The sequence below is a fragment of the Phoca vitulina genome, unplaced genomic scaffold, assembly GCF_004348235.1.
Source record: "Phoca vitulina isolate PV1807 unplaced genomic scaffold, GSC_HSeal_1.0 scaffold2, whole genome shotgun sequence".
Taxonomy (NCBI): domain Eukaryota; kingdom Metazoa; phylum Chordata; class Mammalia; order Carnivora; family Phocidae; genus Phoca; species Phoca vitulina.
Window position 1 is genome coordinate 42,613,160 of NW_022589705.1, and position 19,306 is coordinate 42,632,465.

The 19,306-nt window shown below is 33.8% G+C and overlaps 1 long non-coding RNA gene across 1 annotated transcript in view; it reads right to left on the reverse strand.

The window, feature by feature from the left end:
* Positions 1-419: 419 nt before the first annotated feature.
* Positions 420-19,306, reverse strand: part of LOC116645688 — a 68,120-nt gene continuing 49,233 nt past the window's right edge. The window contains exons 2-3 of the long non-coding RNA XR_004301995.1: positions 3,593-3,655; positions 420-1,351 (exon numbers count right to left, since the gene is read on the reverse strand). This is a non-coding gene — a long non-coding RNA (uncharacterized LOC116645688). The remainder of the gene's footprint in view (positions 1,352-3,592; positions 3,656-19,306) is intronic.

Genomic DNA, 19,306 nt, shown 5'->3' on the forward strand with positions numbered 1-19,306 from the left:
CAGACCTGTACCTCTGAAACAAATAATACATTATATGTTAAAAAAAAAGAAGAAGAAGAAGAAGATAGTAGGAAGGGAAAAATGAAGGGGGGGAAATTGGAACGGGAGATGAACCATGAAAGACTACGGACTCTGGGAAACAAACTGAGGGTTCTAGAGGGGATGGGGGTGGGGGGATGGGTTAGCCTGGTGATGGGTATCAAAGAGGGCACGTATTGAATGGAACACTGGGTGTTATACGCAAACAATGAATCATGGAACACTACATCAAAAACTAATGATGTAATGTGTGGTGATTAACATAACATAATAAAATTTAAAAAAAAATTGTACCATGGTAAATAAGACCTGGTTATTGTCTCCAAGGAGCAAAATGCTGGTTAAGTGAGGGGGGGAAGGAGAAGAAACTAACAAATACTGAGTACTTACACTAAGTCAGGCACTTTATTGAGGATTCACTACTGTTAATCACATTTAATATTTCCACATTTAATGTTATCACATTTAATATTACCACAAAAACCCAATGGAGCAGTATTATAACCCTACTTCACTGATGAGTATACTGAGGTTAAATCACTTATCAGAGATCACATACTCAATAACTCTTGGTCAAATATTTGTGTACAAAAATTATGCACTCTCTTCTATACCCAAAGTTCAATGTACATGAAAGAGTTATAAATAATTCATGAGAAAACTGAGAATAATAATTAAATACATTTGACACAGATTTTAAATTATAAAAGTGATAAGAAGACAGTATTATCATTGTGGACTGGTTCACTAAAAAAAATGATTCATGAAAGGTTGAATTAGAAAATGCTATAAGATTTGAATAATGGACAAATAAAAGTATAAACTTACACCATTCATGAATATCAGCTACTTATTTAGCACTGTGATAAGCAAGCTTTTACTTTACTGATTCTTAAGCCAGCCTCATTAGGTGCAAAATATTTGCCAATTTAGAGATTAACAAAAAACAAAAACAAAAACAAAAGAGATTCAATGAGTTTAAGAAATAGTAAACTAAGTCCACAGAGAAAATAAGGGATAGAATTGTGAATTCACACTATCTAAAGCTATGATATTCCCAAATATCACTGGGATTTGAAACAAATGTTTGTTATAAGGTGGCAGAAGTCTCACTTTGTAGATTTATTTCAGATTGTAACTGTTTTGACAGATAGTCAGAACCAACATTAATGATCTTATTGATATTACATTAAGGTATTTGCTTAATAAGTCCATTTTCTGACAAATTTCAATTTCTTCCCTACTCCTGCTTTCATTGAATTGTAACTGATGCTTATAAATATTTTCTTGACTTCAAATAATCCAGTTCCTCCTGAAATAGAAAAAAAGAAATAAGAATACTTGAAGATGAAAAATACAACCTTCAAAAATCATATGTAACTTATCCTCCAAGTGTAAAACTATAATATCACATGCTTAATAACCCAGGAAAAATAAAAATATCTGAAGTCTCCTTAGGGGTAGATCAACATTACTATAGAGTTACATTATTTTCCATTATGTCAGAGGGTATCATACTGGTCTTCAGCAGAGAATCATTTTCTTGCTGTTTAATAATACCAAGCAACTAGTAATCCAATAAAAAACAAATCAGCAGGGCTATTTGATGTCACATATAACTTCAAGAGAGACCATTTCAATGAGTCTACAACCTACATCTCTAAGTAATAAGAATGTTTCATTGTATTATTCAGTACCTTGCAGAGGCCCATTAAATGTTTGCTGAAAGGAATTTAATTGGGAGTAAAGCCAAAAAGTCTGTTGGTAAATGTGAATATGAAATGTTTTATTAATTTCTACATACTTTATCTTTGCACTTTCTACTCTCCTTTGTTTTCATAGTAAAAATATGAAATTATTGATGCATGATAACTGTGAGAAGCAATGCAAATAATTCCCAAAGGAGAAATTAAAGGGGTGGTAGTAATAATATATATAATCATTTTATTAAACTTTAATATATAGCTCTTATATTCATAGACATAGAATATTAAGTTCTTATGTTCACACATGGAATATACTTAATATATTATCTAGTCCAACTTCCCATTTATACATTCATTTATACATATGTTTATTTTCTAATTGATTTATATATTAATTCATATATGCATTCACTTAAACTCTTAGCTTTAATGAAAATTAAGGAGAATAGCACTTGCCTCATAGGCTTTTCATAAATATTCAATGAAATAATCGATGCTAAATGTACAACATATTATCTGATAAATGGTATACACTAATATTACTATTATTAAATTAAATATATTTTTATTGAGAGTCCGATATGAGCAAAGCTCTATGATGAAAAAAATGAATAAACATGTAACCAACTCTCTAGTTACATCTTGGTAAAGAAATTAAGAAATACATCCATATAATATTAATAAAAGAATGTGATGATGGGTTCCAGAAGAAAAAGTTTTATGAGAGGGTAGAGAGTTCCAAAGACCAATGTCCTTCCTTCTACAGTATATATGACAAGCACTTCAAAAATTTCTTTTCGCAGTTTTTTCACTGATTCACTAGTTAGCCCATTCCATTTTTTAAGAAGTTTAATTATTAGAAATCATATTCCATTATTCCATATGGAAGCTGACTTCAGTACTTTCCAAAATATTTTCCATTTTATTTCTACCCTCTATCAGGTAAATTTCAAGCAAATGAAAATCAAATGGGGAAAATGCTAAATAATTTTCTTCAGTTTGGTTTTCTTTTTACACAGAAGCTAATAAATGGTAAGTGAATTATTCTATATATAACACTATTAGTTTTATTTCTGCTGACTTCTAAATAAAATAGCCTAGTCAACAGGATAAATAACAGACTGACCTAACCACATGTTCCCAATGTATTATTAAACTGCACTGTATTTCCTTTGGGAAGAAATTACACTGCCATTTCCTTTACATTTTTTATATCAATAGATGTCTGAATTTCACTTGAGCTACAGAATAGGGCTGAAGGAATAAAATTTGACAAAGCTGGATTCAACTAATGAGAGGTAAGAGAGCTCAGAGAAGCTTGAGTTTTGCCATGAACTCTAGTTTTCATTATAGTGTTTGGGGAAACAGGATATATCAAGGAGAGGAATTAAATGGCATGGGAAAGGGTGAACATAATTAGATTTTATGTTTGAAGAGGTATACTGGAAAATATGCTGTCAAAATCTGACACATACCTTCAGTGTTTCAGTTACAGGCAATATTGTTTCCCCAAATAAGACTATTTTTTAAGGTATTTATTCACTTGGTGTTTTCCAATTTAAGCTAAATTATTGAGCTTCTTGTTGACATTATTTGTTACTGGAAATGAGAGAAATGAATGTGATATTTGCCTTAGAATGCTTATTCTCATATTCTGCTCTTGTGATGTCACATTTTACCTGTCTATATTTGGTGTTGCTTATTACTGTAGGCAGCAAGAGATGTGCACATGTCAAACTGCCTCTAGCTGGCAAATATATTTCTGGAAGACATAATGTTTTAAACAGGAAACACAGGAATGTCTACAAGCCAATCTGTTGACAAGTAATAAAGTATTCATACTATACCTCCAGCACAAGAAGTTGAAAGGAAGCTCTTACTGGTAACATTCCTCTGCATGTATTAAAAAGCTAATAATCAGGAAAAAAAAAAGTCTTTACTCCTACAAAAAACAAGTTTTACAAAGATTTGGGTTAAATGCAAATGAACTGTTAAAACTATTAAATGAGAATTTCTATCTCCTTTTTTCTTAGGTCATTCAATGAATACTTTAATACAAATATAACACATAGTTAATGTTATTTCTATTATAGGATTATATTGGTGTTAGGAAAAAATGATTCACAATCCCAGAAAATTTATTTCCTATATTTCCTTAATCATAGGTTATGTCTCTGAAACTCCAACCCACAAAGAAAGTAAGAAATAAAAGAAAAATAACAACTATCAAAGAAACTTTTCACAATGACATCTGTTTTTAAATTTTTTAAAATATTTTATTTATTTGAGAGAGAGAGAGAGAGACAGAGCACACAAGCAGGGGAGGGACAAAGGGAGAGGAAGAAGCAGACTCCCCACTAAGCAGGGAGCCCAATGTGGGGCTCAATTCCAGGAACCCAGGATCACAACCTGAGCCCAAGGTAGACACTTAACCGACTGAGCCACCCAGGCACCCCACAATGACATCTGACTTAAACAAATAACATCTTAACTACAGGCAAAATTTAACTTCATTTAAAACTTTTCAGAACAAATTATATTAAAAGAATACCTGCATTTAAGTTTTAAAATGTTAATGTAATATTCAATATTTCATATTTTCTGAGTAAATGAACATTTAAAATATTATGCCACAGATTTCCATTTCTGGTCAAGATGGAATGACAAAAACCAGATTTACTCTACTCACTGAAACAAACCACTATCAGACAGAATATATGAGATATTTATTAAGACACCAAATACCAGAAAATGAAGGCTAGTGATCCTTGAGAGATGGTACATGAATGTTGTGAGCGCTATGTGATTCTATAGTACTGGAGAGAAAACTTTACAATTCATGGGGCATTCAGTAGAGTATACCAGAGAGCCAACTCAGTAATGGTGAGTAATTAGCCTTAGACTGAGCACTACTCTGGATCTTTGTAATAAATCTTAGAAGCAAAATTTAAAGGACAAAACAATTTTCAACTTATTTAACTGAGTCCCAGTAGAAAGCTTAAAAGCATTTATAGAAATACAAAAATATTCAACATTCAGGAGGGAATATTCACAATTATCAAGCATGCAAAAAGTAGGAAAAAGCCAACCCAGAACTAACACATGTGCTAGAGCTAGCAAACATTATAAGAATTATAACAGTTATATTCCATCTGTTCAAAACCTAAAGGAGAATCATAGAAACTATTAAAGATATACCAAAGTATACAGAATTAAGAAACTTATAAAGATCACAGCAGAAATAAATGAAATAGATGAATAGGAAACAAACAAGAAAATCAATGAAACCCTAAACCCTGTGTCCTTGAGAATATCATTAAATTAGTAAACAGCAAGCCAAATTGATCATGATAAAAGGAAGATTTCACTAGACATTCTACAGATATTAAAATGATAAGAATGTATTATGAAGAACCATATGCTAATAAGTCTGACAATTTAGATGAAATGACAAATTCTATCTCAAAAGACAAAAGCTCATTCAGAAGGAAACATACTGAATATCTCTACATCTATTAAAGAAATGGAATTAATGGAATTTTTAGTCAAAAACCTGCTAACAACAAAAGCAAGTCAAACCAAAATGGGTTCACTGGTGAATTTTACTAAACATTTAAGAAAAAAAATAATACCAATTCCACATAAACTCTTACCAAAAATGAAAAGGAAATAATACTTTTGAACTATTTTTATGAAGCTGGCATTATCCAGATGCCAAAAGCAGTCATACATTACACAAAAACTATAGAGAAACTTCTTCAACTTGATAAAAAGTACCTATGAAAACCCTACAACTGGGGCGCCTGGGTGGCTCAGTCAGTTAAGCATCTGCCTTCGGCTCAGGTCATGATCTCGGGATCCTGGGATCAAGCCCTGCATTGGGCTCCCTGCTCGGCGGGAAACCTGCTTCTCCCTCTTCCACTCCCCCTGCTTGTGTTCCCTCTCTCGCTATGTCTCTGTCAAATAAATAAAATCTTTGAAAAAAAAAAAAGAAAGAAAGAAAAGAAAACCCTACAGGTAACATCTTACTTAATGGTGAATGAATAAATGTGTTCCATCTAAAATCAGTAACAAGACAATAATGTCCATTCTTACCACTTCTATTCAATGTTGTATTGGAGTTCCAAGCCAAAGCAATAAGGTAGGAAAAAAAAAATGAATCCACGCACCCAGATTGGAATGAAAGAAGTGAAATTCTTTATCTGCAGACAATGTGATCTATAGAAAATCTGATAAACTACTACAACTGAGTTTAACAGGGTCCCAAGATAGAAGACTTGACACCAAAAATTAATTATATTTTATACTAACACCATCAGAAAATAAATCAGAAAATAAAATTTAAAAACAATACCATTTAAAATAGCACCAGAAATTTGAAATACCTACAGAGAAACCTGACAAAAATGTGATAGATCTGTATAGAAAAACTACAAGATATTGCTGAGAAAACTTAAATATGACCTAATGAATGGAGAGATATACCTTGGTTGTAGGTTAGAAGACTCAATATCCCAAGATGAAAATTATTTCCAAATTGATCTATGGAATTAATGTAATCCCAACCTAAAATCAGGCAGGCTTTCTTTTTTAGAAATTAAAAACTGTTTCTGAAAATCATATGGAAATACAAAGAACAATTTTGGAAAAGCAAAACAAAGACTACCTATTTCAAGGTTCTTTATAAAGATTTTGCAATCAAGACTGTGTGGTGTTGTCATTAATAATATCACAATTATATCAAAAGAATTGTATAGTTCAGGCGTAGGTCTAACATATAAAGACAACTGATTTTTGACAAAGGTAAACAGGCAATTCAATGAAGAAATGATAGTCTTTTCAACAAATGGTATTGGAACAACTGAATGTGCAAAATAAAATAAACTTAGGTTACACACATTATACCATACACAATGATATAAAATGAATCATAGCACCTATTTAAAATTGAAAACTATGACGATTATAGAGTAAATACATGAGAAATTGGTGATGTTGAGTTAGCTAAGAATTTTAAAATATGGCAAAAAGTGTAATCTGTAAAAGAAAAAAATCTTTGGCTCCATTGAATTAAAAACTTCTGTTCTTCTAAAGGAACTATTAGGAGAATGAAAAGAGAAGCCACAGACTAAGAGAAAGTATTTGAAAATAAAATATTGATAAATGGCTTTTATGTAGAATATTTATAGAATCCTCAAAACTCAATAATCAGGAAAGAAATAATCCAATTTTTTAAACGAGTAAAAAAATTGAACAGACACTTCCAAAAAGACCTACAGATAAATTACATAGATGATAGATAGATAAATGATATATAGACAGCAAATGGACTCAAAGATGGGCAACATCACTAGTTATTTGTTAAATGAAAATTATAACCATAGTGAGACAACATTACATACCTATAAGAATATAATATAAACAAACAAATAAATAAGATTGAGCTTACCACATGTTGATAAAGACATAGAACTGAAATTCTCTGGGACATGATATTTGCAAGTGACATATCTGATAAAGGGCTAGAACCCAAAATACTTAAAGAACTTATGAAACTCAACACCCCCCCCCAAATAATACAATTTAAAAATGGACAGAAGACATGAACAGACATTTCTCTGAAGAAGACATACAGATGGTCAATAGACATATTAAAAGACGCTCACCATAACTTATCATCAAGGAAATGCAAATCAAATCTATAATGAGATATCACCTTGTATCTGTCAAAATGGCTAAAATCAACAACACAGGAAACAACAGGTGTTGATGAGGATATGGAGAAAAAGGAATGCTTGTGCACTCTTTGTGGGAATGCAAACTGGTGCAGCCACTCTCAAAAACAGTATAGAGTTTCCTCAAAAAGTTAAAAATAGAACTACCTTATGATCCAGCAATTGCAGTACTGGGTATTTACCAAAAGAATACAAAAACATGAATTCAAATGGATATATGCATCTTTATGTTTATAGCAGCATTATCTACAATAGCCAAGATAAGGAAGCAGTCCAAGTGTCCATGGATTGATGCATGGATAAAGAAGATGTGATATATATATATCTGAAGATATGGACACACATGCACACACACACAATGACATATTATTCAGCCATAAAAGGAATGAAATCTTGCCATTTACAATGACATGGATGGAGCTAGAGAGTATCATGCTAAGCAAAGTAAGTCAGACAGAGAAAGACAAATACCATATATTTTCACTCATATGTGGAATTTAAGAAAGCAAAGGGGAAAAATTAGAGAGAGAGAGAGAGAGAGAAAGTAAGAAATAGATTCTTAACTATCGAGAACAAACTGATGGTTACCAGAGGGGAGGGGATAGGGGGATTGTTTAAATAGGTGTTGGGGATTAAGGAATACACACACTCGTGATGAGCACAAGGTATTGTATGGAAGTGTTGAATCACTATACTGTACACCTGAAACCATGAAACTAATATAATACGTATATTAACTAACTGGAATTAAAACAAAAATTTAAAGTAAAATGTAAAATAAAAACATAAAAAAAGGAAGAAAAAAAGAACTGAAATTCTCATACATTAATGTTGAGAATATAAAATGGTACAATCACTTTGGAAAAGTGATTTTATTATTTTAAATTGTATTGTATCATGACTGATCAGAGCAGCTTATTTATATTAGCCAAAAGTTTGGAAACAACCCACATGCCAACAAGTGAATGGATGAACAAACTGTGGTATATTCATATAATGTAGTGCTACTCAGCAAAAAATAGTAATTATCTATACATGCTACAACATGGATTAATCCCAATTTATTTATGTCAAGTAAAAGGAGACTGACATAAAGAGTACAATTTTACTTATAAAAAGTTCTGGAAAACCATTAGTAATCTAGATTGTCAGAAAGCAGATGAGCATTTTCCTGAAGAGGGGAGGAGTGGGAAAGAGATGACTCATGGACAGAAAGAAATTTGGTAGTGATAGATATGTTCATTTTCTTACTTGTGGATATGGTTTCACTGTTATATAACTACATCAAAACTTATCAAATTGAATAATTTTAAATAAGTGCAGCTTATTATATGACACTTATTTCTCAATAAAGTTGATAAAATATATAATTATAAATTATTTTCACTAAATAGCTTACCATGTACTTCAACATGATTTTGAGATCATCATTATAAACTATTATAACCTATTCCAGATTCATAAGTTCTTTGTACATATATATTTATATAAGATAAAGAAACATAGCATTTTACACTTCCTCAATAACAAGTTCTAGGACTTTAGAACTATACATATTTTTTTAAAGTTACTGAGACAATTGAAGTGGGCATAGCAGTCAGGTACCCTGCTAGGATGTCCTTTCTCTAGATGATAACCTAAATTAGAAATTACATGTTCTAATTTAACTTGAAGAAAGTACATAAAAGCAAGTGTTAAGATGTATGTTTGCATGTATTTCTACTTTAATGAAATTGGTGTTGAAAGGTGCTTGCTTATATGTGAGAGAGATTCTATAAGTTGCCAACTACATCTCTTCATTTTAGACTATCTGAAGGAAATGTACTTTTAACTCTTAAAAAAAGGGAAATGACATGAATTTTATATATGGGAGCTTTGCCTAAGCTTCAACTATAAAATGACACTGAAATGGAATAAAGTATCATGAGTTGGGTTCCCTAGAAACAGACCCTGAGACAAATATTTGAGGTAATCCTAGAAAGTAACAGTACAGTAATGAGGAAACAAGAGGAAAATCAATATAGGATATTAGTAAGCAAGATATCATTTTCAGCAAGTAGGACTCAGTCCCACTGGGAATACCTGGGAGACTATATATATATATATACACACACACACACACACATGAATGAGAGGCCAGGAAGATGGTGTATCTATTTGCCAATTCTCCTTCATCATTGGTTGAGAGCTGCTCCTGGGTATGTTCTGTCTCCTATACTTCCACATACTCCAGGTGAGGGGCTGAGCATACTCCTCAGATCAGAGAAGGCCCTCAGAAAGTACAGTGCCCACGGAGTACCTGGGTGACTCAGTTGGTTAAGCCACCAACCCTTGATTTCTGCTCAGGTGCTCAGTGTTCTAGGATTGAGCCCTGCACTGCACTGCACTGAGTTGGGGAGTCTGCTTGAGGATTCTGTCTCCCTCTCCCTCTGCCCCTCCCCCCTAAAATAAATAAATAAATCTTAAAAAAAAAAAGTACAGTACCCACTTAAGCTTAGTGCTGAAGTGATATGGATGACAGTTTCTCCTTCTGAAGGAAGTAAAAATCACATTCTATATTCCTCAAGAATTTGCTACAAATGGAGATTCAGAAACAAGAATGATGATAAAAGCAGTATTTAATAGAAGCAATGTTTCTATAAGTGTGCACTAGGTTAATTAACATGAGGTTAAAACAAACAAGCACAAGTTTCAGTCCAAAGCACCAGGATTTGGGAACTATAAATTAAAGATAAAATGAGTAGAGGCAACCAGTTATCCAGCTAGACTCTCATGAGCTCTGGTATAAAATTATATACATTTGCAGAGATAATACTATAAAACCTATGGAATGGTGGAAGAAGCAATTGGAAGAATTTTATTAGTTGAGATTTTACAGATTACAATGGAATAGTGATGCAGAAGTTAACTCATACAAAGGGGTTTTATTATAAAGCTACATGGAAGGAAGGGAACCCAAGAAAGTGTCAGAACAGGAGAATTTGATCAGTACACTTTGCCATTCAGGATGCAGCAGTATTCTGGAGCACCAATTATCAGCCTTAGTGACCTAGTCAGCTTGTTTTTCTTTCAACAGAGAACATCTAATAGCCCTACTCTAGGGACTTGGCAACAGTAATCCCCTTTCCCCCTTTCTTCATTCCTGCTTCTGTGGCTACTCTTTCTTTCCATTGTCTCTCACTATGGTTCCCTCTTTCTCTCTATGCTCCGTAGTCAAATTCCCCAAGTGATATGATCTAACTGTATCAGTTGGTCACTCTCTAGAGACAACACTATGAAGCAGCATTCTTATTCCAAGCCAGTTTAGGAATTGTTGTCTTGGCTAGGGTGTAGTAGTTGTACAACGGTCACCCAGTCAGATGACAAAAAAATCTGACCCCCTGTGAAAAGGACCCTGTTTCTGGTCTCTCTCTTTTAGAAGGGAAATTGAGTGTGCTGCTTTGTCGTTCTTGAAATCTACCAGGAAAGGGAGAGCAATGGTTAGGTTTCCACTAAGCTTCTCTCTATGAGTAAATATGTTTCCTGGAATGGTGTAATGGATTTATGTAGTGAAACAATTAGCTAACGGGTATTATTTAGTTTCTTAATAAAGACTCAGCACTATGACACAGACATGGTAGCTTGTGACATGGCAAATTGGTTGAGAAAGTGACACTTGAACCAGAGACCATCCCAAGCAGAGAAACTATTAAAAGAAGTATTGGAGAACCAATGCATATGTTCTCATAATGGCAACTGGTGCCTTTTGACCTTTCTCATATGTTCACAATTTTGCTTAAGGTAAGCCCTAACAGCCAGCAATATAAATTCCTGTTTATTTATTCAAAATTCAGGACATCACTTTCATTCCATTCTTTAAAAAATTAAAATAACAAGGCAATGTTACCAAAAAATACCCCCTCTGCATTTTAATGATACTGTTTTTTTTAAATAAGCAGTTTCAGATTTAGTTGTGATTTATATATGACAAACAAAAAAGTTTTATTGACACTATCATTATCAGTAGTGTAGCTAAATTAATATAATTGAAAAATGACCATATGTCAACTCATCACAATAAATATATTTTAAACATCTTGAATTGGCATAGCACTTACAATTAAGTTGCACAATATAGCTTCAGATAGAAGCCATGGCAAAAATGTTTTTTAAGTTGTGGCTTCAGCTACAAGGTGACTCTAATTTAAGGGAATCTTTAATTATTAATATTTCTGAGAAATGTATAAACTCCTTTCCCTTTTGCCCTCAATAACAACAGCTCCTACAGGCAATGTATTTTCTAATACTCTTATTACTTCATCTGTTAGCAGTTTGCTAAAAAAAAAAATACTGACAATGCCAAAGCTAGTAATGAAGTTAGCTGGTGAATCATAATGCTGTACATCTTTTTGACATAGAGCATAGATGTCTTAATAATTGGCTGTAGATGAGTGCAAAGAGTGAAGAGATTTTACAGAAGATAATTCTTGCATATCATGTCTAAGAGCTGAAGGGAAATACAAATATTTCAAATAAAAATTATATGTGGAATATTCTAACTCCTGGCCTTGTACCAGGGTCTGTGGGTAACACAGGAAGAATAAAACATAGTTACTGATTACTGTGAGCTTAGAATCTATGAAAAGTTAAGTAAATTCCAATAACAGTTCAAGATAACAAAAGAAGATTTGACATATTGGCCCATGATGAATATAACCTATGTAGATGATAAATGCATTAAGTGCTCTGTACATGATGATTGCATGTTAGGAAAGTTAAATTGAGAATCACACTGAATATGCTTAAGTTTAGTTTAAATTGAGCTACAGACTATATTTTAATGTTTTAGTTTTAAAGAGGTAATTTTATACTCAGAATACAAATGAAAATATTTATATCTCAAAGTGCTACTCACTATGCTCTAATTATGATGAAGCAAATCAGTTAATAAGAATTAAGCTCCCAAACCCTAGAAGAAAATAGCCTGTGACCAAGGAACTAACTGTGATGTACAAAAGCAATGTGATGCAAGGAGACATGCAAAGTGGACTATGATAAGCCTGAAGTCTTGACAAAGAGTGGGGATGCTGTCGTGTACAGTTTGCTTATTTGGATGTTGCTCCATGACTATATACACTTTCTATAACATTCACTTGTAAGAACAAACTACTGGAAAAAAAGGGTGCTATAGCCATCAAGTCACAGTCCAAACATGGCCATTAATATGCTCTCTATCCAGCTGCATCTCTCATGAGGGAGATCCATCATGTCTGGGAGGTTCTATCATTTGCTTCCCTTTGTTTTTTCTCAAGTATACCAAATTGACCTCTTTCCCCATTTTTTTAAGTGCCACCTATGGAGTGTTTGAATTTGTCTGTTGTGTATGGGGAAGGAGAAAAGCCTGGATAGGTAAGTGATTGAAATGGTTTTCCCCTAATTCCTTTAGTCGTTCTCCACCAGGGTCATTTGCAAATGTGGGGGCAGTTTTAGCTACCTCTGGCTTGCAGTGACCAGGGGACATACATGCTAAATGTCCTACAATATATGTCAGAGCTATGCAGAATGAAGAATTTTCCCATCAAATTGTGCTAATAGGGTTACCACTGAGAAGCACTCTAAGAGGGGTTTTAGAAGAGGAAACTATTACCTCAAATTTAGTAGATATTTTGGGAAGATTTGTTTAATATGTATAATATATATGACCTAAGCTAGTCTGTACTTTATGCCTTAGAAGTCCTCATAAACATAATACAAATTTTTAAAAAATTAGAGTAAATCTATTGGAGATTACTCTATCTTCTCACTGCTAGCCCAGCCCCACTAAATTATCATAGTGGAAATTATTCAGCAAAAATATTTGCAAAGATTTTTATTGCATCTAATCAAGAAATAAAACTCCAAGGAAATGGCTATATAAGTATTATTTACAATCATTAAATCATGATCAAAGATACTCATTTATATAATTTTAAAGCATGCAAACTGTATGTGTTTATATGTTTCTTGCTAAGGAGAGAGATTGATAGACATATAATCATGGAAATTTATCTAATGTGACATGCAAATCACTCTGAACACTTCAAAAAGAGAGAACAAATTTTTGTGACAACAGCGAAATGATCCTATATCTGCTTTGTGTACAGATGTGTTTGTTTCTTGCATTATCTAGCTGAGGCAGTTTTAACATGAGGTTAAGAATGTAGTTCAGGGAACAGACTGCCTGGGTTTAAATTACAGCTCTGCTACTTACTAGTACAATGACCTCGAGCAAGTTATTTAGCTCCTCTGTACATTTATTTCCTCCTTCTTTAAATTAGAATATGAATAGTGCCCCTATAAATGTTAGATATTGCAATATTTAACACTAGGTTTAAAAAGATGTATTTTTACTTGTGATTGTTTTTAAATTAAAAACAAAACAAAACAGTGACTATGACCATATTGCTTAAACCAGTTTTTCCATCTTTATTCTTAATGCAGCTCACAACAAAAAAGAAACCCCCATAGAGGAAAAACCATTAAATATACCATATAATTAATAAAATAACACACACTGAAAGGGGTATTTGATAGCATTTTGCAGACTTTTCGTAGCCCACCTCAGAGAATCACTTTTTAATTTTACTTTAGCCATCATGGAAATCACAAAATACTTATGATGGTCTGCCTTGGGATTTATTCCCAATGATGTTGCCCTGGCAATGGTAATGTATTGTGTTCTTTAGGTGTTAGATCAATATTTCTTCTTTGTTGACCAGGAAGCCAGAAAACACATAGCAATTAAAAAGATGTACAGTCTAATATATTCTAATTACAGATGATTACCCACACCTACCAATGGGTATTCACAAATTGCCTACTAACCCATTCAGAAATAGGACTGATTTTGTATTGTTGCCATTGATTTTGAAAGCTGCACAAAAAGAAAATGGAAGATTATGTTAGACACAGAAGTGATTTCTTTTTGTATTTGCTCTGTTTTCTTTTCTTTTTCTGAACAATCACTTGGCTGTTTTCCTCTTAAAATTTTAACAGTCTTTATATTTTTAAGATTTCATTTTATTTATTTGAGAGAGAGAGCAAGCGAGAGAGAGAGAACACAAGCATGGGGAGGGGCGGAGGGAGAGAGAGAGAAGCAGACTCCTCGCCAAACAGGGAGCCCAATGCAGGGCTCCCATCCCAGGACCCTGGGACCATGACCTGAGCCAAAGGCAGATGCTTAACTGACTGAGCCATCCAGGCACCCCATAAAATTTTAACACTCTTTAAAATGAGGATCTGAAACAGTTTTCTCTTATTTGGACAATAATTTTAGCTCACAGAAGATAGAAGAAGCAATGGAGGAAAGAATTCTTAACTAAATCATGACTATCAGGATAGAATTGGCAAATAATGGAAAAAATAAATAAAATCACACTTTTGGGAAAAGTGACCTTATATTTCTTTTTAAAAATAGGAAAATCATAGGAATGGTCTACTCAAGATTGTTATTGACCAGACTAATTATACTTTCTCAACTAGGGAGTTAGAATGTAGCACAAAGATAACGAGGGTAATTACAATAGGAGGTAGGCAGGATTTGGGCTACAGCAATTAAGATATTTTCTTTAAATTTTTTTAATGTTTTTTAAAGATTTTATTTATTTTTTTTTTTTAGAGAAAGCTCAAGTGGGGGGAGGAGAAGGGCAGAAGGAGAGGGAGAGAGAGAATCTCAAGCCGACTCCACGCTGAGCATGGAGCCCCACATGGGGTTGGATCTCACCACCCATGAAATCATGACCTGAGCCAAAATCAAGAGTTAGATGCTCAACCAACAGAGTCACCCAGGTGCCCCAAGATTTTTCTTAATAATTCTAACTTGATGTGACCAAATGGAAACTCTCATCCATCCTTTCCACTAGGCATATTCCTCTCCCAAATGTCATGACCCACCATCATGTTTCTCAAGCTACAAATTGAAGCTTGAAGATTCTTTGTTTTCCTTACTCCTCACATCAAGTCATCAGAAAATTCTGTCTCAAAATATATTTTGTATCAATTCCCTTCTCATTTCCACACCCATCACCCTACCTGAAGCAACTATCATATCTCACCTAGACAAGTTCTTCACAAATTCTAATAAGCGTACAAATTTACCAGGGGAATCTTGTTAGAATATATATTCTGCTTTAGTAGGTTCACATAGGGACTGAGATTCATCATTTCTTATAAGGCCTCAGGTAAATTGATTCTGCTATTCCATGGATCACCCATTAAATAGCAAGGCTTAGACTACCCTCAAGGTCATCTAACTTGTGTTGAAGGTTCAATCCCATCTTCCTGCAATCTATTCTCTACCAAGTAGAGTGATCTTTAAAAAACATAAATCAGATCATGTTACTCTTTCAGTAAAAATAATTAGTATAGGATTTTAAATGATAAATTTACTCTTAACTCACAATAGAATTTCCAAATCTAAGAACAATAGGTGGTAAGTACCCCAACAATCTATAGAGAAATCACCTAGAAATGTCCCTGCAAGATATTAAGAAGTACCAAATTGACCTTTCCAATATCCCTATTCACCATATAACTCCAGCCTATGCAAGAACAAGCTAGAGGTTAACAGGAATTCATAGGAATGTAGAACAAGTCCTGGCTCTTCTCTTCTCTTCTGCATCGGAAAGGGTGATGCTTCATTTCCTAGTAATATGAGGGGGACCCAAAAGAATCACTCATAGAAATGGAAGTGCCTCTGACAAGGAAAGGTAGCCTTTGCCTTATTTCCATTAAGGCACTGGGAGAATAGAACAGTAAGAAAGTTCTTGGGAAAAGCTGCCATGTGTCCTCAGGAGTTTGTAGCACTCATGATCACAGAAAATGATGCCTGCTTCTCATCTAGAGAAATCAGAAGGCAGGATATTTCATCTTACAAGCTGTAATAAACATTTGGCAGAAAAAGAAGTTTGTTTTCACATGAATCTGGAAAGGCAGCTGGACTTTGGTCATTTAAAAAACACTGTATCTTTCCTTTCTACCCTCCTACCCACCTTTATCGCCTGCCTAATACCTAGAGAAGGCAGAAGCAACTTACTCACAGGAGGAGGAGGATAGAAATTCCCAGGGAAAACAAGACCATGCTTCCTGTTTTCTATTGCCCTGCAACAAATTACCACAAACTTAATGCTTAATGGAAAATATAGTATTGTAGGTCAAAAGTCTGGCATGGAATGGCTTTATTCTCTGGTGAAGGTACCACAAGGGGAAATAAGGATATCAGCAGAACTGAGTTCTCATCTGGGAGCTCTGGGGGAAAATGGTCAGCTCATTTTTGATACAATAATTCATTCCTTGTGGTTGTAAGTCCCAGTTTCCCTGCTAGCTGTTAACTGGGGGGTTGCTTCTAACTCCTAGAGGCCACTCAGAAGTCCTTTTCATATGCTCTCTTTTATCTTCAAGCATTGATGGCCCATTCAGTGCCCTCCCCCATGCCTCAAACCTCTGATTTCTCTTATGTAACCAGCCAAAGAAAACTCTCTGTTTTTAAAAGGTTACTGATTAAGTCAGAACCACACAGATAATCTCCCTATATTAAAGTTTTCTGATTTGGGACTTAAATTACATCTGCAAAATCCCTTCATAGCAGGATCTAGATTAATGTTTTAGTGAACATTCAGGGACTGGGAATCTTGAGGGGTCATCTTAGAATTCTGCCTATCTCACTGCTTTTGACTACAAGACCTCAAATTACCTCAAACAGCCTAACTTCTGGAAAAGAGGAATCAACTGGATATAAGAAAGAAGTTTTTAAATATCTCATGTTGTCAATACCTGAAAATCAGGCTGTGTTGTTACTTGAGCCCCAAGCTATTAGTAGTAGGCAAGGAAGGATCTCCCTCAGAGCATGGAGTGGTGGTTATACATTCAATGGCTTTACAGTGCACCTTGAAAAATGTGGCTCCTGACACTCCACATTATTCTCATCTCCATCTCATTCTCATTTAAAAATAAACTCAGCCTTCTACATAGTTTTCAGAAGATCCAAGCTTTTTCACTCTGCACATAATTCCTCCACACGAATGTCTATGACTAGAAAGTTAGTTCTCAGCCTCAACCCCGAAGCATCATTCGTATGTAATCATTTACTTATTTATTGCTAGGGCTCAAGCTCCAAAAGTGCAGGGACCATATTGGTCCTGACTTGTCTTATGTTCAGTGTCTTGTATAGAACTTAATATATACTAGGTACCAATAACTATGTATTGAATAATTAGTGCTATATTAGAATTAGAAAATATAGATGTCAATCAAAATAAGGGGGAGAGAATGTAATGTTTAAAGAGAATATAAAATCACAACTCTTGAGCTCTGGACCAAATGTCAACAGGCTTATTCTGTATGAACAAAGAATGTCTTTTACAAATCTGAATGTGATTGAAACTGAATTTGAATGATCTCTTTAGTTTGCCATAAGCTGTATCACTTCATATTAATTTTATACTGCCTCTTCACGCATTTATGTGTGCTTCCTCACAATGCAAAACTTTTGAAAGCATAATACTACTCATACAGTGAGAAGAAAAAAAGGTCCAGTTAAGAATTCAGAAGAATGCCTATATTTTAAGGTAAGGCAGAGAAGAAAGGGTTTTTTTTTAAAAGACTTTACCCATAACCTCTTGAATTCCAATGCACACTTTTTTAAGAATCACAGACTAAACTTACAGCACTTTAATATCTTATGACACTTAAGATGCAATGCCTTTTTCCTGTAATGACTTGAGCACACATATTATTTCTCCTTCTTTGCTACTAAAATTTTTTGATAGCAGGGATTAAGACAATTTTTTAAATCTTTCACATTTCCTTATATATAGTTGGTGTTCAGTGTCTCCTGAATAAAATATAAAAATGAATGTTTGTACTCATGAAGGCATAACTATAAAAATTTCAAGGCTCAGACAGCTTCATTCTAAAGATTATCAAACTCAGATTTAGAAATATGAGTACAAGACCTTATTTATATGCTCATTTTGAGAGTACATTGCTTCCTTGATTACTGTTCAAAGATACTTATACTTTTCATAGATTTATGAAGACACTTAATCTTTATACCATGCACAGATTTCTCTCATCATTATTTTTTATATACCCACCATTTGAGTTTTTGTCATAAAAATGTTGTCCCAGGAAGTGTCATACAGTAACTATGGGATACTTTTCCCTAACACATCAATAAATCAATGACAGATACACTGAAGGAGAAAGATCATAGTTTAAAATTTTTTTTTCTTTTCCCATTCTGTTTGTGATTAACCAGTTGAAATGCAACTTATAAAGACTGAAAAGGTCTTTGTCTTGGTGGCCAAATTCTTAACAATTTGGGGAAAAAATTAAAACTCACAGGATGAAACCAATTGGAAAATACTGGATTCATGGTCCTTGTCCTTTCATGTTTCCCTGCAGTGTCAGTATATTTTTATACAACATAGAGGATAAGCTCAGAATTTATTATCTCATCTTGTTGCCATTGATTCCAAAAGAAATCATGTGCAGCACCCAGACACACTCAGCCTCTGTTTCCCAATATTGAAAAGTCATACAGAATTCAATTTGGCCTAATCTCCATCATATCACCCTTATCATATGATCTCCAGGTCACTTCCTTCTCTTTGAAGGGAAAAGGCAGTTGTGAGAAGGAGTAATAATTTCCAATGGCTCTCACAAAATTCTTCATTTTGGCCTTTCAGTTCTGCTTAAACTTCACTTCTCCATCAAGATCATTCAGGATTTGGGTTATTTTGCTCTCACAAATGGCCAATCTTCAGCCCTCCATAAATTGCCTTCCACTTTTATTTTTCTAACCAGCCA